Source organism: Ambystoma mexicanum, chromosome 2p (assembly GCF_040938575.1).
Source record: "Ambystoma mexicanum isolate Mex_15411 chromosome 2p, UKY_AmexF1_1, whole genome shotgun sequence".
Taxonomy (NCBI): Eukaryota; Metazoa; Chordata; class Amphibia; order Caudata; family Ambystomatidae; genus Ambystoma; species Ambystoma mexicanum.
Genome location: NC_090923.1, coordinates 192308538 through 192335729, shown reverse-complemented (window position 1 = coordinate 192335729; position 27192 = coordinate 192308538).

Below are 27192 nucleotides of genomic sequence, written 5' to 3'. Positions count from 1 at the left end.
GGGGACCATAATCCCAAAAAGAAGTAACCCCAAAACACTGACTTTCAAGTCAGAGTGGAGGGTACAAACACGTAATTCCCTGTTCATTTCAAATTAGAATTGCAAAGTATTGCATTTCATATGTGTGTACAAAACTAAATTTCCTTTTTGGTTCCCATTCTTCTCTGACCCCAAGTTATCAAGTCCTGTCTTTTATTTTCATGTGTATTGAAAACGATTTCCATTTCAGTCTGTTTCCCCCAACCATGCCTTTATGTAAAAACTGAAAAACAATGTTTCCCATTGTATTCCTTTCCCAGGTATTGCATTTCCAGTAACACGCAAAAAACCATTTCCCCATTGTATTCCTTTCCCTAATATTGCATTTCTAGTAACAAGCTCAAAATGATGTTTCCCATTGAAATTCCGTCCCAAATAGCCCCTTTTTAAATCAGCAGCCAAAACGATTTTCCCATTGTGCTCTCACTCCCTGCACCTTGCCTTTCAATCAAAGGGGTCATATGTAATTGAGGCCTGGAGGCTGGGGGTTGCTGGGAGAAAAGTATTGTTTCAAATACAGTAATTCATGTGGACCCTGTATTGTATGTACTGTGAATGTTTTCCATTGGTTAAATCGAAATTAAATCTGTTTTAAGTTGTGATTGCATATTTCAAAATGTCATCTGGGTTGTTTGAAGAATAGAGTTATTGTTGTGATATTTGGTGTTGCCACAGCATTGGTGGCTGATGTTAGTATAAATAAATATATATTCTTACTATACACCGGCCTGGTTCCTAGTCTGTTGGTGACGGAGGGTATTTGTTGGGGTTGTGTGCAAGAAGGCTTGCAGGCCTCACCAAATTGAACCTGAAATAAAAAGTGCTTTATTGAGCGCCATCTTGCTTGGGGGAAAGGCACTCCCTGAGTTTAGGGTGACAGCATAATAAACTGCGACAACACAGACTAATAGACACCAGACTCCATCCTCTCTTAAGGTTTCCCAGTGACTGCTTCAGAGCTCAAGAAGCAATTTTCTATATTGCCAGGTGAATCTGGCTGTTCGGACTTGATCATCCAAGTTGCTTAAAAGTTTGAGAAGTTGAGCGAATATTAAGTTGAGTTACGCTAAATGCAAAAGGTGGACAGCGCATAGGCAAACACCTAAGACCTTTCCCTAACCGTCTCTTACATGGCCACTGGCTGACGCGCTCGGGGGAAACAATGAATGGAAGAGTCTGTTCAGAATGGGCCTGTGATGCAATGGAGTGTGAGATGTTTTCTTAAATTCTCCGGCAGCATAATTCTCCTGTTCTCTGATGGTTGATGGAGCAGGGCGGCGATCAATCCAGATAATGAGTTTTGGGACTCAGTCACATTAATGACTGGGAAGCCAAGGGTACATATAGAAAAGTATATAATTCTGTATGTCTCTATACGTTACCATGAATCACTGCTATTGTGCATGCTCTAAAGCACACCAACAACCTATTGCTTTTTTAAGCTTCATAAAAAACACATGCTACACACAACATTTTATGGTGTAAGTAGATTGCAAGTCGTTGGGATGGTTAATGACCCTATTACCCATATTCCTGTATAAGACCAAATTAGTAAAGGCACCTTGCACTATACTTTTTTGGGTGCATTTAGTAGTACTTAATTAATACGTGCATGCGTACAATGTGATACATGATCACCAGGGGTTGACTGGCCTATAGGGAACTTTGGAGATTTCCTGGAAGGCCTCTGCACCCAGGGCCTATTTTGAGTGGTATTTCCAAATGTTCTCATAGGAAAAGGGTTGGACTTGCTGAAAATGTGTATTAGGCGGACACTTTGAAAATTATTTCCAGGGCCTCTTTGGGTTCCTAGTAATTATTTCCAGGGCATCTTTGGGTTCCTAGTAATTATTTCCAGGGCCTCTTTGGGTACCTAGTGATTATTTCCAGGGCCTCTTTTGGTTCCCAGTCCATCCCTTCTGATCACCCTTACCCACTTCGCACACCCTTTTATTGTCTGGTGTCCTGCACCCTCTATTGTAAGAGATCTTTTGTGTTTAGTTATGTAGAAGGGGGACACCTATACTACAGAATACAAATAAAAGCTATCAACAGACATATTTTCCCAACAAAAGACATTTTCAACCTGTTTCGATATTGCTGTAGGCCATTTTGAAATTATGTTTTACAATTTGAGGCACTATCTCCAAATATACCGCTCTTCCCCTAAACTTCAGCTGAACACTTAAGCGTAGTGGCTCTTTCATAGGTCATCTATTCCGAGCTGTTTGAAAAAAGTATGCTCACAAAAAAGAATTTCCAAAAAGAGGCATTCGTTAAATTGTGCAAGTGGCTATTATATCACAGGGAAATGCTTTTAACAGCCAAAGGTCTGGCAGAAGGCCCAGTAACATCACACCCCAACTGTAACAAGCTATTGCATTAGGATAATTATGCCATTAGTTCTGGCGCCACCGATTGCCAATGGTTTTCATGTCAGGGACAGAGGTCACTTCACGTGCATGCCAACCATGCTGTTCCCTGCCCATAGCCTTCTGTCATATAAATGGTATAGGGCTGAGAAGATCGACTGCACTAATTGCTGCATCCCAAACATTGTGTGCTGTCTGTGTCCTTCCAAATGCAAAGTAATGCACAGAAATGCTATAGCCATCTGTCGTGTACATCGTAGACGGCTGAGAAGACCGACTGCACCAAATTGCTGCACCAAACATTCCAAGCTGTGAGCATCCTTGTGCATGCAAAGTAATGCATGGAAATACAATAGCCATCTATTGTCATGCACATGGTAGAGGGCTGAGAAGATTGACTGCAATAATTGCTGCACCTAAACATTCCATGCTGTGTGTATCCTTCTGCATGCAATGTAGCGCACAGAAATGCAATAGCCATCTGTTGTCATGTGCATGGTAGACGGCTGAATAGATTGACTGCAACAATTGCTGCACCAAACATTCCGTGTGGTCTGTATCCTTCTGCATGCAAAGTAGTGGACAGAAATGCAATAGCTATCTGTAATGTATATGGTAGACGGCTGAGAAAATTTACTACACTATTTGCTGCACCTAAACATTCCATGCTGTGTGTATCCTTACGCAAGCAAAGTAATGCACAGAAATGCAATAGACATCTGTCATGTGCATGGTAGAGGGCTGAGAAGATTGACTGCCCTTATTGCTGCATCCCAAATATTCTGTGCTGTGTGTGTACTTCTGCATGCAAAGTAGTGCACAGAAATGCAATAGCCATCTGCCATGTGCATGACAGATGGCTGAGAAGATTGACTGGACTAATTCCTGCCATACCAAATATTCTGTGCTGTGTGTGTTCTTCTGCATGCAAAGTAGTGCACAGAAATGCAATAGCCATCTGTTGTAATGTGCATGGTAGATGTCTGAGAAGATTGACTACATCAATTGCTGCACCGAACATTCCATAATGTGTGTACCCTTTTGCATGCAAAGTAGTGCACAGAAATGCAATGGCAATCTGTCATGGACATGGTAGAGGACTGAGAGGAATGACTGCAATAATTGCTGCATCCCTTTTATTCTGGATTGTGTATGTCCTTCTGAATGCAAAGTAGTGCACAGAAATGCAATAGCCATTTGTCATGTACATGGTAGAGGGCTGAGAAGATATACTGGACTAATTGTTCCATCCCAAATATTCCTTGCTGTGTGTGTACTTCTGCATGCAAAGTAGTGCACAGAAATGCAATAGCCATCAGTTGTAATGTGCTTGGTAGATGCCTGAGAAGATTGCATCAATTGCTGCACCAACATTCCATGCTGTGTGTACCGTTCTGCAGTTGTGCACAGGAATACAATGGCCATCTGTCATGTACATGGTAGAGAGCTGAGAAGATTGACTGCACTATTTGCTGCACCTAAATATTCTGTGCTGTGTATATCCTTCTGCATGCAAAGTAATGCACAGAAATGCAATATCCATCTGTCATATAGTAGAGGGCTCACAAGATTGACTGCACTAATTGCTGCATCCAAAATATTCTGTGATGTGTGTGTCCTTCTGCATGCAAAGTAGTGAACATGAATGCATACTTGCCAACTCTACCGATTTAGGTGGTAGGATACCGCTTTTTAAGCAGTCCTACCGCCTACCGATTTAGTGGCAACAAATAACGATTTTTAAATGCCCGGCACAGCATGATCATCATTCTCTGGTGTGGGGGCGGGGGACGAGCCCCCCAGGGCGCCATTAGCCCCTGCAACGCCAGCTCGGGGGAGTCTTTCAAGGGCTCCCCCGAGCCAGCGTAGTGGGAGAAGGTGCGGCATGCAGGCTTTTGATGTAAAAGGAGCCCATGGCGGCAGGCTAAATGTGCCCCTCTGCCGTGGGTGCCTTTGACAAAAGGCGCCATTAGCTCCCCCACCACGCCAGCTCGGGGGAGTCTTTCAAGAGCACCCCCGAGCTGTCGTGGTGGCAGGAGCCTCATTGTCATTGAATGCACCTGCGGCGGCGGGCTCATTCAATGACAATGGGCTGCTGACGCGCCCTATTCCTATCATTACCTCCTCGCCGGACTATTTTTGAAACTTTAAGATTTCTACAGATTTTTGGTCCCAGAATGTTGGCATGTATGTGAATGCTGTGGGAGTGCAGGCGGGGCAGAGCAGGTTTTGTCATTGAAATATAAATGGTGGCAGTATCCTGAAGTTGTGAAGGCATTTGTGTCCAATGCCATCCCTGGTTCACAATAACCGGCCCCAATGATGTGAGTACCAGGGCATCTGATGACAGCCCCTCTAAATTCAGTGAATAGCTGACATTTGATGGCAAACCCTGCCGTTTGTTGGAAATATTCGGGACTTTGATGCCATTAGCTGGTGTACGATGCCACCATCTGTCACGTAATGCGAGTAAAAGAGCAAATGGTGTTAATACCTGGTATCTTATAACAGTAGCTGGGAAAGGGTCAATGCATGTCAAATGCTATACACCTGGCACTGCAACGTACTTGCACCCTTATTACAGATGAGTAGTCACCTCACAGCTGGGCTTTTAAAGTGACATTTACCATCAGTGCTTAAATATGCATTTCAGTCCCCATACACATTATACATCAAATAAACATGTGCTGTGTATGTGCAATACATGTAACATACTACACTAGTATGAAACGGATTGCAATGAGCGGGGGGGGGTTGAGGGACGGAGGGGGGAGTCTACCATTTGGTGACTACTATTGAAGAAGTTGCACTGGTTCTGCATGTTCAAGCCTCAATGTCTGGTGTACATTTTGCTGCAGGCTTGAAGAATAGGAATGCAAGTGGAGGCAATTATGAGTTGACATCTCCTGCGAGAGGCTGTGGCATCTGCTTAAAATGTTTACGATCCTCTTATTTAGGACACTAAAATGGCCAGAAATGGGTTTTCTATTAAACGCATTCAACAGTCACGACTTGACAAGCATTCGCCAGGGTAAGCATCCAACAAGAATCCTACAATTGCAAACACATGCCTCCCAGCCCTGAATAGCATCAGATGGATGGATCATGGCACTCTTGAAACGATTAACGATGATTCATTTCAAAACACATTATCAACTTGAAGGTCAGCTCCTCCAAAAGATCACTGGATGCATCGCTCTTCAATCTCCTGTGTGCCACTCATCACTTAGGGTGTCCTTATGACCATCTCTTCATGGCATTATGGGAATATTCCTTAAGGAACACATGCACCGGGTGGATCTGGCCTTTTGACCATTGCACGGGGACTTTACCAATGTTTTGAAACCATGTAATGTGATTGCTTCAACTACTTGGATAGGCATCTTCTAGATACTCCCCATGCCCCCCAGGGTGCGTTTGAAGAAAACCGGCTGCTGAAATGTTCTCAATTGTGAAAAATGTATTCAAATGAGTACAGCGTGTTTGGCTCATTTTGATGGCGATACTTGTAAACTGCTCATGGGTTCCATTCCTCCTGTCAAGCTGGAAGGCTTTTTAAGCATGACCTGACATGACCCCAATTGGAGGTTTGTTTGTTTTCTGGGGATGTTGTCTTGTGTTGTACACAAATCAAGTTATGGGTAGGTTCTGGTGGCTGGGAATCGCTTTATGCATCATCTCCAACCAAGTGAGTCTAAATGATTGGATATGATCCAATCGGCTATCGTTCCACTTTTAAGCATTTTGTAGAAGATTAAACCTAGTCACCTCCCCATGTAATATCAATGTGAATACGAAACACTAGAGTAACATTGAGGCATATATTACAGTACCATATTGTTGCATGTCTCTGTACCCAAACTTAGCATCACTCTCTTGCTACCCATCTGCCCATCAACTCCTCAAGCACATATGAGGAGGCATCTGGTGCACAGGCGCATGCATGGGAGAACTGTAGCTATCAATGACAAAAAAGAAAGACTATCAAGGCACATCAAATATTAATTCAGCCCTTACGTTCCATCTTCACCGTATTCCGCTTTAAGCATATGGACCCAAATAGAACAGAAATAGAAGGACCACATTTTCAGCCACGCCGCATACTAACATTGCAAGGTGTCTCATGCTAGCACAACACTTCATAAGGGCATGTCAAGAGGAGCAGAAGGTGCATGCCAGTGAGGAACCAAGATCTTTGGAACTCTATGCCCACATTAATTTTCTGCTTTAAGATGCCATCTATGGTATCAGCAAAATCAAGAGTATGTTGTTTTCCCATCAATTTAGGGAGCCAAGCAATGATAACTCGCAATGGTTAAAATCTCACGTAAATTATCCATTCCACACTCCCTGAAACTAATCTACTATGCTAGGCCCTTTGTAGGATCTGATGGTGTTCATAGTGTGATAACAGGGCTCTGAATATCACTGATGTTTTTGTATTTTTTATCATAGGGAGAAGTGCGTTGACAGGTAATTCTGTACAAAAGAAACTAAGGCTGATGGGGCAATCAAAAGATTGGTTGCCTCATGCAGTAACATTGACATTAACCAGGTGTGGTAGGAAGGTGTTTGGACAGCAAATAGGGACATCACTGACAGGCAATAATCACATACATTTAACATATTGAGCATTTATATGCAGAATGCTGCACGATTATCAATTTGCAGTAGGTAAGGTAGGCTGGAGGATTAAAGTGAGGAATGATAATAGAAGTCAATTTATTGCTTCTTCTGGTAGCGTAAGTAGTTAAGGGGGGCCCCTATTTTCCAAAATGTTTGACAGGTGGGAACACCCCCTTGGTTGTCCTTAGACCCACCCCCTTTTGATATTGGTTTGATTTCTTTTTGATATGGAATTTGATATCCATTTTATATAAACAGATATATAAAATGTGTTTGTGTACTTTGATACGGTTTGATATAAAGTTTATATCAAAATGTTTTTAATATGAGAGAGTGCATGTGCGCTGTTGCTTGGTCGAGGGCAAAGTGAGTTTTGAGGAGTTAGGGTTTGGTGACGCGGCGATAACGCATGAGTGGGTTGGACTTTACTGACATGCAACAGATTTTATATAAACTTCATATGATTTGTATATATCAAAAACATCAAAAATAAAAAGTGTGATATTAAAATCACATCAGTCATTTTTCATATTGTAATTACATTTTTTATATACATTTATTTTTATATCACATTTTTTCATATCAACATTTTTTTATTCTAAAATGATATCGGATATTTTTATATAGCAATTATGTTTTTTTGCTATACATTTTCATATATCAAAATTGTTTGATATCAAAATGTTTTGATTTCAAAATAATGTTGATATTAAAATAAATGATATTAATTTTTTATATCGTAATACATTTTTTGACATCAAATTTTTGGGGAATATCAAAATCTTTTTATATCAACATTTTTTTATATCAAAATATTGGAATTTTTGTATTGCAATTATTTTTTTATATCAACATTTCTTGATATCAAAATAATACCCTTTAGATAAACTTGATCTAATGTTAATATAACATTTGATTGAAAGGCCCGGCTTAAGACCGCAATGGTGACACAGGGCTGGGTGGGACAACCCGGATATATATCGCTCAACAATGGGCTAGAAAACATAGCGCTTTTTGAGCTTTTCAGGGACTATTCCAGAAACAGCTATTATGAACAGCTATAGCTATGGTGAGGGGCAAACAGCCCCAGGAAGTCCCGTGGATTTTCTGCTGTAGGAGAGGATGGAGGATGCTCAGGATCTAATGGCCGCTACAAACCCGAAGAGTATTGGCATAATGACGAGGCGGCTTCGGAGCAGTCATTTGTGGTCGGCCCATACCGTGAAGATGAGTACTGCGAAGCTACGGTTTTGTCGGTGGAAGCAGGGATGATGACGGAGACCATTTCCGGCCCCCGGAACCCTGATGAAAAACAGGGCTGGGGTGAGGCGAACCAGTGTACGACAGAGACTATTCATATTTATTGCACTTGATGTTCCAACTGGTTTGAAACCCCTGGGTATTTTGAACGTAGTCTGTGTAAGGCATGTCTTTCACTGCTGGAGACCGACAACCTTAAAGACAAGACCATTTTATTCAATGCATTTGTTGTTGAAAACAAATTGAAAGGCTGGCGGATATCAATTTGTGTAAGGATTGTATTGTGCTAATGAAGACGTACATGGACACAAAGGCCCCTCTTGACGCTATTTCTGCCACCCAGGGGATTAAGGTCATCTCAACGGGGGCGTGTTTAAAACAACACTTTTACAGGTAAAATTAATGATCCACAGCAGGATGCTCACGAGTGTTTGAAAAAGCCTACGTGGATAATTTGCGAAGTTAAATACGTTTTGTGTTAAGCCCAAAACACAGTATAAACTTGCTGCGCCTGACACAGCCATTGACACAGATAAGGATTGGTGCTGAACGATGCGTATCTAAAACATTATGGGCTATAGAATCGGCAAATAACCTGCTTTTGAAAATTAGGCAGTTTATTCCATGTGTCCAACGGGTGCTAGAAACATCATTGAAAAAACTGTTCTCAATTGGGCAGGGATTAAATGTATATAAATGGAGTGTAACACGAGCGCTTAACGAAGCAGCGGCATGCAATGTGTTTGTGCAGTATTTGCATGTATTAATTTAATGTGAATGTTTTAATGTGAATATATTTTGAATGAAATTGTCATTTTTTAAATACAAATAAAAACAGTTGCTTATAAAAAACTGACTGTGTCTTTATGTTGAGTTGTTACAGACAGACATGTACGGCCTGAAGTTGTCAAAAATATATTATGATGAAAGAGGTGTCAGCAGTTACGGGGGGGTTTGACCGCATGTATCGTAAACTGCGAACTGATGGTGAGAAGGTGTCACGGGGAATGTTCAAACGTGGCCTTCAGGGGAGGATGTCTATGCGTTGCATAAACCGGCCCAGAAACATTTTAAATGGCAAATGATCGTGGTATGCGACATCAATCAACAATGGCAGGTAGATATTATGGATTTAAGTAATTTATGAATTTTTGTCAACCGTTTCGCTATTATGTACATCTGCTTATCGACCCAGTGAAAGACAATCTGTGTATGAAGTAATTGATGATACAGCGGGATTAGTATCTGAGAATATCGTTGTGCAACATGTAATAACTCAAGTTATTTAATGTGAATAAGATCTGAATAATAATACATGTTTTAAATATGAATACAAATCTGTTGTTTTAGAAAACCTGGGTGTGTCTTTTTATGTTGAACGGGTACAGGGGACAAACACAGCCTGGATACACCTGATGAAATATATGATGACATAAAGATGTCAAGAGTTTACAACAAAGCATGTGAAAATAAACAAAAAGTCAACATTTGAAGACATCAGAATTCTACAGCACGATTAAAACCAGTCTCTCTAAAGGTTGATGGCCCCAAGCAAAACATAGTATTAAAGGTATGAACTAAATAAACTTTTAAAAGAGATGTGTTATAATACATATAGTAAATAGGACCAATTAATAAGAAAGAAGACCAGTTTATGAATTGTAAAAATATTTTATTTATAAAAAAGATATAGTTAAAACAGAAAGGAAAAATACATATTTAAAAACACTCAGAGGGTAATTCATAGAATTCAGCGCACAAGCGGCGCACACGACTGGCGCACAGTGTACGCGTGCAAATTTCTGCGCCAGCCGCGTGCGCTAAAATCAATTTCCGCGCACAGCGTTTTCATGGATTTTAGTTTCCAAAACCAGCCGTGGTGCAGAGTGGCGCAGTGACCCTGCAGCAGTGCCAGTTAAGCCCCCAACCCCTCCCCGTGCGCGATGCACAGCGCACAAATCCCGTACCTGGCGCACAGGCCCCCAACCACGAAAACGCCTGTAAAACTCCCCGCGCACCCCTCCGAATACACATACCCCACGGCACGGGAAGTGTCACACGCGATTGGAGAGGGGTACGTGTATAACCGGGGTTCGCGGGAAGTTTCACACGCGAAATGCCCTGTGCAAGTGGGGTACGTGTATTCCTGGGGTGCGCAGGAAGTTTCACACGCGATAGGCTCTGTGCGAGTGGGGTACGTGTATTCCTGGGGTGCACGTGAAGTTTCACACGCGAAATGCCCTGTGCGAGTGGGGTACGTGTATTCCTGGGGTACACAGGAAGTTTCACACGCGATAGGCTCTGTGCGAGTGGGGTATGTGTATTCCTGGGGTGCACATGAAGTTTCACATGCGATAGGCCCTGTGCCAGTGGGGTACGTGTATTCCTGGGGTGCGCGTGAAGTTTCACACACAAAATGCCCTGTGCCAGTGGGGTACTTGTATTCCTGGTGTGCGCGGGAAGTTTCACACGCGATTTTGCTTTCAGAGCGGGGTACGTGATTTTCGGGGGTTCGCGGGGAGTCCGACACGTGAATTGGCAGTGTGAGTCCTCCCAGGTGTTTACCCTGCATCCCTGGTCATGTCCCGCAGGCAGCCCATCTACCATGGGCATGCCCCCCAGCCAAGCCACATGTCACCTTGCACCTTGCACTAGTGATCACCAACTCATGTTCCCCAGCACTCCCACCCCCCAGGAGTCAGGGGCACCTGCCAGCAGGCCCCCACACATTCCCCCCAGCACCCCCACCCCCCCACCCCCCCAGCAGTCAGGGGCACCTGCCAGCAGGCCCCCACTCATGTCCCACACATGTCCCCCAGCACCCCCACCCCCCAGCAGTCAGGGGCACCTGCCAGCAGGCCCCCACTCATGTCCCACACTTGTCCCCTAGCGACCCCACCCCCCAGCAGTCAGGGGCACCTGCCAGCAGGCCTCCACTCATGTCCCCAGCACCCCCACACCCCAGCAGTCAGGGGCACCTGCCAGCAGTCCCCCACACATGTTCCCCAGCACCCCCACCCCCCAGCAGTCAGGGGCACCTGCCAGCATGCCCCCATTCATGTCCCCCACATGTCCCCCAGCACCCCCACCCCCCAGCGGTCAGGGGCACCTGCCAGCAGGCCCCAATCATGCCCCCGCACCCCCACCCCCAGCAGTCAGGGGCACCTGCCAGGAGGCCCCCACACATGTTCCCCAGCACCCCCACCCCCCAGCAGTGAGGGGTACCTGCCAGCAGGCCCCCACTCATGTTCCCCAGCACCTCCACTCCCCAGCAGTCAGGGGCACCTGCCAGCAGGCCCCCACTCATGTCCCACACATGTCCCCCAGCACCCCCACCCCCCATTAGTCAGGGTACCTGCCAGCAGGCCCCCACTCATGCCCCCCAGCACGCCCAACCCCAGCAGTCAGGGGCACCTGCCAGCAGGCCCCCACACATGTTCCCCAGCACCCCCACTCCCCAGCAGTCAGGGGCACCTGCCAGCAGGCTCCCACTCATGCCCCAGACATGTCGCCAGCACCCCCACCCACCAGCAGTCAGGGGAACCTGACAGCAGGCCCCCACACATGTTCCCCAGCATCCCCACCCCCCAGCAGTGAGGGGCACCTGCCAGCAGGCCCCCACTCATGTCCCCCAGCACCCCCAACCCCCAGCAGTCAGGGGCACCTGCCAGCAGGCTCCCACTCATGTCCCAGACATGTCGCCCAGCACCCCCACCCACCAGCAGTCAGGGGCACCTGACAGCAGGCCCCCACACATGTTCCCCAGCATCCCCACCCCCCAGCAGTGAGGGGCACCTGCCAGCAGGCCCCCACTCATGTCCCCCAGCACCCTCAACCCCCAGCAGTCAGGGGCACCTGTCAGCAGGTCCCCACACATGTTCCCCAGCACCCCACCCCCCAGCAGTCAGGGGCACCTGCCAGCAGGCCCCCACTCATGTCCCACACATGTTCCCCAGCACCCCCACCCCCCAGCAGTCAGGGGCACTTGCCAGCAGGCCCCCACTCATGTTCCCCAGCACCCCCACCCCCAGCAGTCAGGGGCACCTGCCAGCAGGTCCCCACTCATGTCCCCCAGCACCCCCACCAGTCAGTGGCACCTGCCTGCAGGCCCCCACACGTTCCCCAGCACCCCCATCCCCAGCATTGAGGGGCACCTGCCAGCAGGCCCCCACTCATGTCCCCCAGCACCCCCACACCCACCAGTCAGTGGGCACCTGCCAGCAGGCCCCACACATGTTCCCCAGCACCCCCACCCCCCAGCAGTCAGGGGAAGCTGCCAGCAGGCTCCCACTCATGTCCCACACATGTTCCCCAGCACCCCCACCCCCCAGCAGTCAGGGGCACTTGCCAGCGGGCCCCCACTCATGTTCCCCAGCACCCCCACCCCCCAGCAGTCAGGGGCACCTGCCAGCAGGCCCCCACTCATGTCCCACACACGTTCCCCAGCACCCCACCCGCCAGCAGTCAGGGGCACCTGCCAGCAGGCCCCCACTCATGTTCCCCAGCGCCCCCACCCCCCAGCAGTCAGGGGCACCTTCCAGCAGGCTCCCACTCATGTCCCTCAGCACCCCCACCCCCCAGCAGTCAGGGGCACCTGCCAGCAGTCCCCCACTCATGTCCCACACATGTCCCCCAGCACCCCCACCCCCAGCAGTCAGGGGCACCTGCCATCAGGCCCCCACAAATGTCCCACACATGTACCGCAGCACCCCCACCACTCAGCAGTGAGGGGCACCTGCCAGCAGGCCCCCACACATGTCCCCCAGCACCCCCACCCCCCAGCAGTCAGGGGCACCTGCCAGCAGGCCCTACTCATGTCCCACACATGTCCCCCAGAACCCCCACCCCCCAGCAGTCACTGGCACCTGCCAGCAGGCCCCCACACATGTTCCCCAGCACCCCCACCCCCCAGCAGTGAGAGGCACCTGCCAGCAGGCTCCCACATGTGTCCCCCAGGCCCCACGTCATGACGATCCTCAATCATGGGCCTCATGGCCACCCACACCACATGCCACGCCACCCCAGCCCAAAGACCCAAACAAGTATTGCATCCACCCACAGAGAAATGGCCATTACATGATACAACCCGAATGGCAAGGATGTACATGAACACATGTCCGTCACACACACACAATTGGTGCAAGTGAATGTGAAAACCCATATCATGACATGCATGAAACCAATGAGAGAATACCACACATCGAAGTATGAAACAAAAATGTATTGAACACAACATGAATGTAATGAAATTCAATAATGGGAATAAGAAATAAAATGCAGCATGTTAAGAAAAAAATATGAAATCAGAATCCAAAGAACTCCAAATGAAAATGCATCCAAAGTCTCAGTCCAACAAAGCAAATCCAAGGAAAGAAAAATATATGAAATCCATTGCGCCATGGTGAAATTAAAATAAAAACGAGAAACATCCACTGTTCAACTATCGACAAATCAGCAATCCAGGGTCCGTGAGCCCAACAAATGAAATGAAACCTACAAAAAAGACCTACCCAATAATGAACTATATACAAAAATGTGGTGCATTGTCCAAGCGGCCCACACATAGCCATTTTTGATTTTTGATTTTTTTTTACAGTGTGTTGCCTTGTGTGGCTCCCGTGGGCGTCCACTGTATTCCGGCTGGGCACATGCAGGCTTGTCCTGAGTTTGGGTTAGATGCTTGGGTTCGTGAGACACACACCCCTCCTGCTTCCGGTTCCATGGGCTTGCAAAGGGTGTGACCAAGTGACAGTGAATTACACAGTGACGTTGGGCTCCCATGAGCTGTGTGGGCAGTCTGTAGTCAATACTGTGTAGACATCCCTAGTGGATATTGTTGTTGTATTGTACACTGCATGGTGTATTGATATGTGCTTGTGCATTCATGTCTTCCTCCTAATCTGCAGGTTCCTTCCTCGTGTCTTCACAAGGCAATCTACTTTGCAGATGTCGTTCATGTTGTATGCAGTACACTGAGACATTTGCGTGGCAGCAACACTCTACAGTTGTAAGGGGTCGATGTGCTGGCATATTCAGGTGGTAAGACTACCACTACTTGAACTTAGTACTGTCATGTTTTTGCATTTTTCCATGGTGTGTTGCAGCATTGTGTTGGTAGTAAGTATTTTGTAATGTGTGCTGTTAGTTATACATTACTGGGAGCATATTGTGTGTGGGCAGTTTCCATTACGGACAGTGTACTTTGTGACACATGTGTCAGGTCTTGTGCATTGCTTTTTTTGCTTTCACATTGCATGACATGCCATGGTGTGTTTGGTGGTGGAGCTGGGGAGGGGTTGAGTGACATGGCGCTGTTCTCATGTTGTATTTAGCAAGGGGGTAATGAATTTAGCAGCATAGATGTATGTCTTTTGATGACACAGCATTGGTGGTGTTTGGGTAGGTAGGGATGCACATGATGTAACACTTCCAGGTGACCAATCTCAGGCTGGTATGGTTGTGACAGTTGAGTGTCCCTTATGTCATCATCATTGAGTGTCAGCTGGTATGTGCCAGGGCTGTGTGCACTCCACAGGGGTGTGATTTTATGTGAAGTAATTAGCCACCAGCTGCGTACGGGCTGCCTCACCACGTGCTCTTTCCCCTCCCGTGCTCAGCGGGCGTGCATGTGGTTGGGGATGTGGGGGCACCAACATGTCCACCAGCAGGCCCCGGCGTGTTGCAACATTGTGTAAGACACATGCTGCTACTATGATCCTGCACACTACTGGGGGAGCATATAACAGCTGCCCACCAGAGCGGTCAAGGGAGCGAAAGCATGACTTGAGCACTCCGAATGTGCGCTCCACTCTGCCCCGGCTTGCAATATGGGCTGTGTTGTATCTTACCTCGGGTGGCGTGGTGGGGTTCCGAATTGGCGTCATCATGTGGGTGCTCAGAGGGTAGGCACTGTCCCCTGGGGAGGAGGTGATGGGTATCATTAGTGGGGTTGTGACATTACTCAGTATCTGACATGCATGCATGTGCAGTGGCATTTATACTCACCAAGCAGCCATGTATCGCCATGCCACCCAGCATCTAGGTCCCAGTTTAGGGTTAACATTCTGTAAATGAAACTGTCGTGGGTGGACCCTGAATAGTTGGCAAATACTGAGGTGATGATTCCCTTGGCATCACATACTACCTGCACATTGATGGAATGGCAGTGCTTGTGGTTTCTATAGATGTGCTCAGATGCCCTGGGGGGAAGTAGAGCCACATGGGTGCAATCAATGGCACCTAGCACTTTGGGGAATTGTGCCACCCCATAGAAATTCTGGACGGCAGCATGCCTTTCTGCAGGTGTTCTGGGCAGGTATATGTGCCTGCGGACTGATGGGCGTGCAGTCATGATGGCCAACACCTGGTGTAGGCAGCGTGACTGCATGGCCTGTGACACCCCCCCTACTATAGCACTTGTCCACTGAAATGATCCAGTGGCCAAGAAGTGCAGTACATTGAGGACCTTCTCCAGGGGGCTGAGTGCTTGGGAGCACAGGGTGGGTGATGTGAGGTCATCCTCCCACTCACTCACCAGGTCGAGTATTATGTGAGGTGGAAACCTGTACCTCCCATACACCTGGTCATCAGGCATCCCAAAAAGGCTGGTTCTGGGTGTAAAAATTCTGGGCCTGACTATCCACCTCCTCCTCCTGCGGTATTCCACGACCACTGCTGCTAGGAATGGTATATTCATCTTGGCGTCTGAGCTTGTTTGTTGTTGGCGCGCACTTTTATGATGCACGGGTCCACGTACACCTGCTCCCTGCTGGCGTATGTGTTTCCGGATTAGCGCGTCTTTTTTGGTGCACGCATTAGCCCCGTTCGATTCCATGAATACGTGTTGTAGACGCACGTGTGGGCGTTCTGCGCATTTGCCTCCTGTTCTTCCCCCGTGATGCCCACATTTTCACACGATGTTCCCCATTCCGCGTGTTACGCCCCCTGTTCCACCTACTTTTGTTGTGTGCGCTGCGCTATGTGCGCTTTCGCTGTGCACTTAGCAAACGCTGTTTGGAGACGTGTGTGCCAGCGTGCGCCACGCAGAATTTTAGCGCACATCCAGGGATTTACACGCGCACAGACTTTCATGAATCGCTGTGCATGGGTTTCGCTGCGATTTTCGCACTTGCACTGCGATTCGCACGCTTTCACACGCTTGCCCTGAACATTTCAGCGCACATTAATTCCATGAATCGGCCTCTTAATGTAATTGAAAAAATAACTATGCAGATGCAAATATACAAAATCTCATAGCAAAAACAAAGAGGTGATGGCTGGAAGGTTTAGAATTCATCTTAACCACTGGCAATGCTCTGGGCAACCCTCCAGACCACCGTTCTTCGCCTGCCAAGCCATTACAGAAGGGAAAGACCATATGCAAATCAGGCTTGGCCCCACCCCAAAAGGGGCAGTCCAGCCCGAACTGCTAGGCCACATCCCTTCTGCACGAGACCACAAGCATCCCCAAACATGTTTCGCCCTTGTTGGGGCTCATCAGTGAGGAGTAGCTTGGGTCTCTAGGCCCAGCAGGCACGGGACCCACGTCTGGGCATACCCGTCCCACTCGGGGTGACATAGCAAAAACAAAGAGGTGATGGCTAGAAGGTTTAGAATTAATCTTAACCACTGGCAATGCTCTGGGCAACCCTCCAGACCACCGTTCTTCGCCTGCCAAGCCATTACAGAAGGGAAAGACCATATGCAAATCAGGCTTGGCCCCACCCCAAAAGGGGCAGTCCAGCCCGAACTGCTAGGCCACATCCCTTCTGCACGAGACCATAAGCATCCCCAAACATGTTTCGCCCTTGTTGGGGCTCATCAGTGAGGAGTAGCTTGGGTCTCTAGGCCCAGCAGGCACGGGACCCACGTCTGGGCATACCCGTCCCACTCGGGGTGACATAGCAAAAACAAAGAGGTGATGGCTGGAAGGTTTAGAATTAATCTTAACCACTGGCAATGCTCTGGGCAACCCTCCAGACCACCGTTCTTCGCCTGCCAAGCCATTACAGAAGGGAAAGACCATATGCAAATCAGGCTTGGCCCCACCCCAAAAGGGGCAGTCCAGCCCGAACTGCTAGGCCACATCCCTTCTGCACGAGACCACAAGCATCCCCAAACATGTTTCGCCCTTGTTGGGGCTCATCAGTGAGGAGTAGCTTGGGTCTCTAGGCCCAGCAGGCACGGGACCCACGTCTGGCGTACCCGTCCCACTCGGGGTGACATAGCAAAAACAAAGAGGTGATGGCTGGAAGGTTTAGAATTAATCTTAACCACTGGCAATGCTCTGGGCAACCCTCCAGACCACCGTTCTTCGCCTGCCAAGCCATTAGAGAAGGGAAAGACCATATGCAAATCAGGCTTGGCCCCACCCCAAAAGGGGCAGTCCAGCCCGAACTGCTAGGCCACATCCCTTCTGCACGAGACCACAAGCATCCCCAAACATGTTTCGCCCTTGTTGGGGCTCATCAGTGAGGAGTAGTTTGGGTCTCTAGGCCCAGCAGGCACGGGACCCACGTCTGGGCATACCCGTCCCACTCGGGGTGACAGAGCAAAAACAAAGAGGTGATGGCTGGAAGGTTTAGAATTAATCTTAACCACTGGCAATGCTCTGGGCAACCCTCCAGACCACCGTTCTTCGCCTGCCAAGCCATTACAGAAGGGAAAGACCATATGCAAATCAGGCTTGGCCCCACCCCCAAAAGGGGCAGTCCAGCCCGAACTATTCTTAGAGAGGCACAGCTCCTCCCTACTGATGAGGTCCAACCAGACCGAAACACGTGTCTGGGGATGCTGTTGGTACTCTTGTTCAGAGGAGAATTGCCTAGCATTTCGGTGCTGGACTGCCCCAGGGCAGGACAAAGACTGATATGTTTGGGATATTTCTTCTCTGTGAAAGATAGTGAGCTAAAGACTCTGGGTAAGTCTCCCGCAACCAGGACTAATGTCTGGCAGAGGGACTCCCAGGACCGCCCTTGTTAATTTGCATATTTGAGTAACTTTGGGTCTCACCCTAAGTTACTAGGGGAATCCAGACGTGGACCCCTTGCTCACTATTCTTAGAGAGGCACAGCTCCTCCCTACTGATGAGGTCCAACCAGACCGAAACACGTGTCTGGGGATGCTGTTGGTACTCTTGTTCAGAGGAGAATTGCCTAGCATTTCGGTGCTGGACTGCCCCCGGGCAGGACAAAGACTGATATGTTTGGGATATTTCTTCTCTGTGAAAGATAGTGAGCTGAAGACTCTGGGTAAGTCTCCCGCAACCAGGACTAATGTCTGGCAGAGGGACTCCCAGGACCCCCCTTGTTAATTTGCATATTTGAGTAACTTTGGGTCTCACCCTAAGTTACTAGGGGAATCCAGACGTGGACCCCTTGCTCACTATTCTTAGAGAGGCACAGCTCCTCCCTACTGATGAGGTCCAACCAGACCGAAACACGTGTCTGGGGATGCTGTTGGTACTCTTGTTCAGAGGAGAATTGCCTAGCATTTCGGTGCTGGACTGCCCCAGGGCAGGACAAAGACTGATATGTTTGGGATATTTCTTCTCTGTGAAAGATAGTGAGCTAAAGACTCTGGGTAAGTCTCCTGCAACCAGGACTAATGTCTGGCAGAGGGACTCCCAGGACCCCCCTTGTTAATTTGCATATTTGAGTAACTTTGGGTCTCACCCTAAGTTACTAGGGGAATCCAGACGTGGACCCCTTGCTCACTATTCTTAGAGAGGCACAGCTCCTCCCTACTGATGAGGTCCAACCAGACCGAAACACGTGTCTGGGGATGCTGTTGGTACTCTTGTTCAGAGGAGAATTGCCTAGCATTTCGGTGCTGGACTGCCCCAGGGCAGGACAAAGACTGATATGTTTGGGATATTTCTTCTCTGTGAAAGATAGTGAGCTAAAGACTCTGGGTAAGTCTCCCGCAACCAGGACTAATGTCTGGCAGAGGGACTCCCAGGACCCCCCTTGTTAATTAGCATATTTGAGTAACTTTGGGTCTCACCCTAAGTTACTAGGGGAATCCAGACGTGGACCCCTTGCTCACTATTCTTAGAGAGGCACAGCTCCTCCCTACTGATGAGGTCCAACCAGACCGAAACACGTGTCTGGGGATGCTGTTGGTACTCTTGTTCAGAGGAGAATTGCCTAGCATTTCGGTGCTGGACTGCCCCAGGGCAGGACAAAGACTGATATGTTTGGGATATTTCTTCTCTGTGAAAGATAGTGAGCTAACGACTCTGGGTAAGTCTCCCGCAACCAGGACTAATGTCTGGCAGAGGGACTCCCAGGACCCCCCTTGTTATTTTGCATATTTGAGTAACTTTGGGTCTCACCCTAAGTTACTAGGGGAATCCAGACGTGGACCCCTTGCTCACTATTCTTAGAGAGGCACAGCTCCTCCCTACTGATGAGGTCCAACCAGACCGAAACACGTGTCTGGGGATGCTGTTGGTACTCTTGTTCAGAGGAGAATTGCCTAGCATTTCGGTGCTGGACTGCCCCAGGGCAGGACAAAGACTGATATGTTTGGGATATTTCTTCTCTGTGAAAGATAGTAAGCTAAAGACTCTGGGTAAGTCGCCCGCAACCAGGACTAATGTCTGGCAGAGGGACTCCCAGGACCCCCCTTGTTAATTTGCATATTTGAGTAACTTTGGGTCTCACCCTAAGTTACTAGGGGAATCCAGACGTGGACCCCTTGCTCACTATTCTTAGAGATGCACAGCTCCTCCCTACTGATAAGGTCCAACCAGACCGAAACACGTGTCTGGGGATGCTGTTGGTACTCTTGTTCAGAGGAGAATTGCCTAGCATTTCGGTGCTGGACTGCCCCAGGGCAGGACACAGACTGATATGTTTGGGATATTTCTTCTCTGTGAAAGATAGTGAGCTAAAGACTCTGGGTAAGTCTCCCGCAACCAGGACTAATGTCTGGCAGAGGGACTCCCAGGACCCCCCTTGTTAATTTGCATATTTGAGTAACTTTGGGTCTCACCCTAAGTTACTAGGGGAATCCAGACGTGGACCCATTTGCTCACTATTCTTAGAGAGGCACAGCTCCTCCCTACTGATGAGGTCCAACCAGACCGAAACACGTGTCTGGGGATGCTGTTGGTACTCTTGTTCAGAGGAGAATTACCTAGCATTTCGGTGCTGGACTGCCCCAGGGCAGGACAAAGACTGATATGTTTGGGATATTTCTTCTCTGTGAAAGATAGTGAGCTAAAGACTCTGGGTAAGTCTCCCGCAACCAGGACTAATGTCTGGCAGAGGGACTCCCAGGACCCCCCTTGTTAATTTGCATATTTGAGTAACTTTGGGTCTCACCCTAAGTTACTAGGGGAATCCAGACGTGGACCCCTTGCTCACTATTCTTAGAGAGGCACAGCTCCTCCCTACTGATGAGGTCCAACCAGACCGAAACACGTGTCTGGGGATGCTGTTGGTACTCTTGTTCAGAGGAGAATTGCCTAGCATTTCGGTGCTGGACTGCCCCAGGGCAGGACAAAGACTGATATGTTTGGGATATTTCTTCTCTGTGAAAGATAGTGAGCTAAAGACTCTGGGTAAGTCTCCCGCAACCAGGACTAATGTCTGGCAGAGGGACTCCCAGGACCCCCCTTGTTAATTTGCATATACAAAATCTCAGACAGACAGCGTGAAGGAACACAGCACAATTACAACTACAGAAGCGCTGTGAAAAAGCTTGGGGCTTGTAGAGGTTCTTGGTAAAATATTTAATAGCCATACAGGTGTGTAACCCATCTGCTGCCAGTGTTCTTTTATCAAACAAAACCCTGAGCATCTTTGTGTAGAGTAACAGTTCTAATTTCCCATTGTTTTTATCCCGCACTTTACATGCATGTGTAATGACGATAGACTGTGGGTCGTAATGCGCCTCTCCCTAGACAAAGGTTTGCACAAGATCTTCTAAACTGTCAAAATGTATTTGTGCTGTGTTGTTAACATTTAACGTTATACCTTTTACTTTCATGCTGACGGTTCCTAGGGATGTGCGATTGGCGGATGTCTTGGGCCCAGCAGATATGAACTCCACAGTGTATCTACGGAATCTAACTTACTCAGAAGTTAGATCCCCTAGATGATTGATAGTGGATGGGTTGACATTCCCAGGGCACCTGACAAAAATAATGCTGTCAGTGTCGGGATACAGAACCCGTTATTGTAACTGCTCCATTACAGCAAACAGTTTTAAGCGGGCATGAGCAGTTGTAAACGCTGCTATGAACATATTGTTGTTGTCTGAAGTTGTTGGGTATTCCATGGCATAACGCCAGCACAAACAAGCCGTTTTATTATCTATGAGCACACAGCTGCTGACGTCATAAGAATGATCAAATAGATAGGCGTGAAGCATTTTCAGTTCTGTGATGATGGATGTGTTAACACTTTAACACTTTAAAATTAACACTTTGCGCAAACCTTCCCCACAATGAATTAAGGCATCATTTTACCAACAGCCGCTAAGCGGGTTTGTCCTCAATGCACACCATATGTAATTGTATGCCCTGATTTTTATAGTAATCATCAGTGTAACCCCACTTCCTGAACCACAGCATAGCAGTCCAACTAAGACTGTCTGTATCGTTTTTCACCACCGCCAGTTAGGGCGTGTTGTATAAAGATATTCTCTGTTTTTTTAGCTATATAAGAGCCACTGAATAGATGCCACTGAAAAATGTTTTTGCCGGCCGTGATATGAATCATGGGGCAGTAGAAACTGTTTCAGGTTTTAGATATAGTTGTCTGTAGATCTGCATTCAACCACTAGTCAGGGTGATACTTTGAAAAGGGTTGATGTATGACACGTGTTACCCACCCTTTATAGGTGTTTCACGATGCACCATCTGAATGATACCATCCCTAAACAAATTACAAGCATGTCTTAAAATGTTGACAGCTGCTTGACAGTAGGCCCGTAACTCTGGTGAAAATCAAAGACACTGTGCTCTTTCGCCTTTTACCAGATCATAAACTGTTCTTTCTCGCTAGCCATTATGTAATGAATGCTGTATTGGGCCGGCTTCGAATCAGGCCCATGTAGGTTAGCGTCTGTTTTAAAAAGATGGGGAAAGGAACCCTCTGAACTGGGGAATCTAAATGTCTTTGGAGGTTTGCTGAGTTTCATGGGTAAAAGGTTCAAGGAGTCAATAAACCTTATTTGTAGCGGTACCACAAAGATGGCCATTAGCTTAGAACCTTGGGTGATACGTTTTATTTAAATTTTTCCAAACTAACTGTCTCAACACAAATTAACCATTGTACGATTTGGAATTATGGGCTAGAAAGGTGTAGCCTGTGAATTTAATAATTACAAAAGTGCTTACAAAGGCAGCCATAAAGTAGTCTTTTGTAAATTCCCAACAGCTGTCTCTGGTTAGATGTCTGGCATAGATATAGTTCAGTTGATGGGTTATATTCTCTTGGCGGGCCTCTCGGTCATTTACTATGTAGTTCTCTGTTTTATTTTGAAGTTGCCCACTTGTTATGTAACACAAGTGTTCAGCCGTGTTGGCAGTGGAAACTTTACACATCCTACATATAATTCTGGTACAGCTGTGGCTCGCAGGAAGACATTTTTGACACACAGGACAGTCAGTGAGTGGTTCACACATGACCGCCCCAAGGCCGCTTTTTGAATGTGCGTGTCTAGACAGTGCCGGGACCTCACATAGGTGTGAAACATAGGACATTGTTCAGGTTTTTCCTTAACGTTTGACATTCTTCTCTTAAACACAGACAAACACTGTGTCTGTTTGTTTTTGGAAATGTGACAACAATTCTGACAGAGATGTTTAGCCCCCAGAAAACCTTTTAGATAGAATGGTTGTCGTGGTGTAAAACGTATGAAATGTTTCTGGCTATTTTAGCCGCTAGTGGGAAAAATTGCCACACGCTTTTGTTAAAGTAGTGTTTCGATGGGTCTATTAAAATATTCCTCAAAGAGATTCAGTTGCTCCAACACTACCCGCATGTCCATCGAGAGTGCCACTCTGTGTGCACTTGCAAAGCTATTGCACATATATCGGCATCTTTTATGCTGTGCGGTTCGATTAAACCTATAAGACTATACACCAGTCATTGATTTAGAGGGCCATGATTGAAATGTAGTAACCAACAGGTTTTAGATTGTAAGATGTGGCTGTGCAGAATCTTACTCAAAGTCTTATAAGCATGGCCTGAGCATGGTCTGAACACTATGGCTACGATTTTCAGCAGGGCAAAGCACAAAATCTCAGTCTTTTCCAAAAAAACAGAAAAACACAAAAGAGTATCACAATGTGATTGCCTTGTAAACAAGGGTCTGTTTAAACCCACAGCCTCCATTCTTATTTGACCGAAATTATTGGGATCAACAGTTTCCAATACTTGGCAAACTAGCATTTCCACCGCCTCTGTTATTACAATTATTTCATGTCCTATGGCTCGTAAGTGGTTCAGGTTATGAATCGAAATTCCTCGTAATGATCCACAGCCGCAAATGGTTTATAACTTCTTTGATAAGTTTGCACTCCTAATAATAATAATAATAATTTAGAATTTATATAGCGCTGCAAACCCTCAGGAATCTGAGCGCTGCTTATTATTACCCACAGTGTGTGGTGCTTGCCAGGTAAACGGTGTCTTGCCAAATAAACTGGGGCTTCCAGTGTCTGGGGCATTGATAAGTGTGATTGGTAGCTTGAGCATGTCTGGATATAACCAAGCAGGGGTTTTTCAAGATTTTAAAAAGGCGCTGTCTCTGAGCTCGAGATCTGACCTATTTAAAAATGTTGTCTCCTGTTTTTGGGGCTCTGTTGAAACAGATGGCCGTCACCACTTTGATTTCACTTTCTCTGTAACAATGACTCTGACACTGTCTGTGTTTTTAATTTGACTGAACCTCCCAGAGCAGTGGGCTGTGTGGGCTTGTTCCTAAGCAGTATTGTTTTGTTTTCTAATGTGGCAGCGTTTGCACTGAGTCATTAGTTGCTACTGATAACTTTTTGTGCTCGTCTGATATGTCTATCATCTGGGATATTCCAGGAGCAGATGCAAATTGAGATCTGTATATATTAGACCCCGCAAATGTTTATAGCGGCTAAACAATCAGCTGAAAAAGCACCAATGGCTGGTGTGCTGTGTTCAAAAGCAGGGGCATTGTTTAGCGCTGTAGCGAGCTGCGTCTCTATGAATCTTTCTTGAAATGCATTAAAAGACCCTCCTATAATGATGGTGTTGTGTTGAACAACCAGACCATCATCTATTGTAATATCTGCCTGCTACCATATAGCTAATTCACAAGCTTCGCCGCTAAGGTGCTAGTATTACCCCACAGATGCTTTAGTAGCGTCAAAACAGCTCCTTCTGTATTTTCAAAAGCGCTTTGAGATTGTAAAATCTGCTTCTTTTTTACAGTAGGGTTTTTACACATTGCTCAGTAATTTGATATAATTTTGGGCTTCCACATCTGATTTTTGCGACTTGTCCCCATTCTGCTGGGGGTCTGTTTGAGCTATGCTGTGTGTTACCTCGATGCATGCACCCAACACATGTTATCTCTCACTTAAAGCTTAAAGATTGCCAGTCAAAGCATAGAAGGCGTTTTTACATTTTATTATTAGCCTCTATCCCAGTTGATTGTGTATTAAACACTTAGAAATAAGTCACCAAATGCTATGATGTGAGTCAACATTATCAGGTTTAAAATGCGATCATCCTATGAGTTGCTACCAACGGCTGTTAAGAAAAATAGCTGTTTAATAATTGCACAGCAGGCTTGCAATGAAGATGTGACCCTTCATTGCTCCCGGGCCGCCAGCCTAATCCTGCACTCATCCTGCTTGAAACAACTTTAACAAAGCTCAAAAACACATCAGCGAAGTGTGAAATACTGCTGCATCAGATCACGAAACAGTGGACCGCAATTAGTACCGGGATCCAAAGATATGGCTGCCGGAGGCCATAGGCAACAGACTGCGTGAGGTACCTAAGATGGCCGCCAGAGACGAGAAGTAGGCAGAGAGCGCAGCGACCCAGCGTGGGAGCTGGCCTGAGGAGAGAAGCGACAATTTCCGCCCGGCGTCAAGAGAGTGGGGAGCAGTCCGAACACTGCCTCCCACCTTGTGGATGTAGGAAAAGCATGTGATCGAGCGGGGCCAGTCCTAGCCTCCCTCGTAGAGGATCAACTCGACCAAGATAAGCTGGGGCGGGTAACGCACCCCTGTACACAGCGGAGCGAAGAGACTCTCCGTCCGCCCCCACGCAGTAACGAACAGCGGGCAAAACCCAGAATACCTGAGGCGAGCAGACAGTACCCGGACCACAGAGACCCGAAGCGAACACAGTATCCTGCCACTTGAGGATACCCACGAGGTATCATCCCCCTATACCGCCACCACTGCTACACCTCGAGAGGGAGAAGAAACAGCACAACCTTCCCCTTGTGGAACACCAACGCAGCACTGAGACAAGCCTGAACCCAAATGCCAAGACCCACGATACGGTCGCGGGCACTCCGCACTGTGTAGAGAGCCTGCTAGACCTGCCCCAGTGCAGTGGCAAGATACGCAACTGCCCTGGAGTTGTAGAGAGATGCAGACAGAGAACAGAGGTAAGGAGAGGGGAAAGAGGGAGACGGGAGATGACAGCGGCAAGCACGAGCCCCTGCCTGCTCTCCTGTTACACTAGCACAGCTCCAAAGACCCCGCAAGCCCCAAAGACCCCGGTCACAGCACAGCACTGGCCACACCAGTATGGCATAACGAGGGCATTGAGACACTGCAAAGCGCAACTACACACGCAACCCCCCGGGCCAAGTTGTACGACACAAGAGAGGATGGCATAACACTAACAGAAAGACACAGCGGGAAATCCCCCAAACTTTGAAACTGCGGCACGGAGCACCAACACAATGGTGGAGACACCCATAGCACGACCAGTAACCCTCCACAATAAACAGACCAGATGAGCCAGAGGGGCCAGACAGTGAAGCCCGCAGAAGCGTCATACAAGCCGCATAAACAGCCCAAAGAAATCAAAGGGTACCAGACAGCGGGACAGAACACACAGGCACCTAAATGTGTCCTAAAAGAACTGATAGAACCCACAGCGTGTGAAGCAGGCAATAGCAAACGAAGGAGTCACCCTCCCAGAGGGGCGAACGAGGTAGGACCCCACAACCTGGAAAGGCATGTTGCAACTGCTCTACTCCCGAGACTTGTGTTCCAGTACAACCCGTTGCTGCACGTAATTAGCAAACTCACACCGCAGCAAAAGGGGAAAACACTCCGAATCTGAAAACAGGAAGGGCAGGACGCTTGAAGCAGAGGAAACACATACAGGTGCACAAATACAACAAATACAACTGCATATAGAGACGTGCAATCTGTAGTTACCCCTGACAAAGGTGGGGACAATAAAGCAGGGACCCTCTCCATGAAGTCCCGCAGCACCGCCTCCCACTGGGCTCCACGACCCAGCAGACAACAAATCCAAGACTCTGAAACACACCTGCGGTCCAACATTGTCACCCCCCCATGAAACGAAATAAATGTCCATGCCATTAAGCCGTGTAGACATCATGGGGAAAGACAAACCCAGGAAAACCTCCACACAAAGCAGGAGAGAGCAATACGTGACCACACCATTGTCTCGCTCGCCAGAGCGATCGGCATCAACTGAACCAAAGAACATGGAAGACAACATCACCCTCAGGGACGTGATTGGTGCCATTGGCAGCTCCAGAACATCAATGGAGAAGAAAATGGCCAGTATTGGCGCCGAGGTATCCCTACTGAGACACGATCTCCAAAAGCTAACCTCACGCACCGGAGAGGCTGAAGCCCTCATTTCGAAGGCTGAAGACAACCTACGAGGGGTTAATCGACACA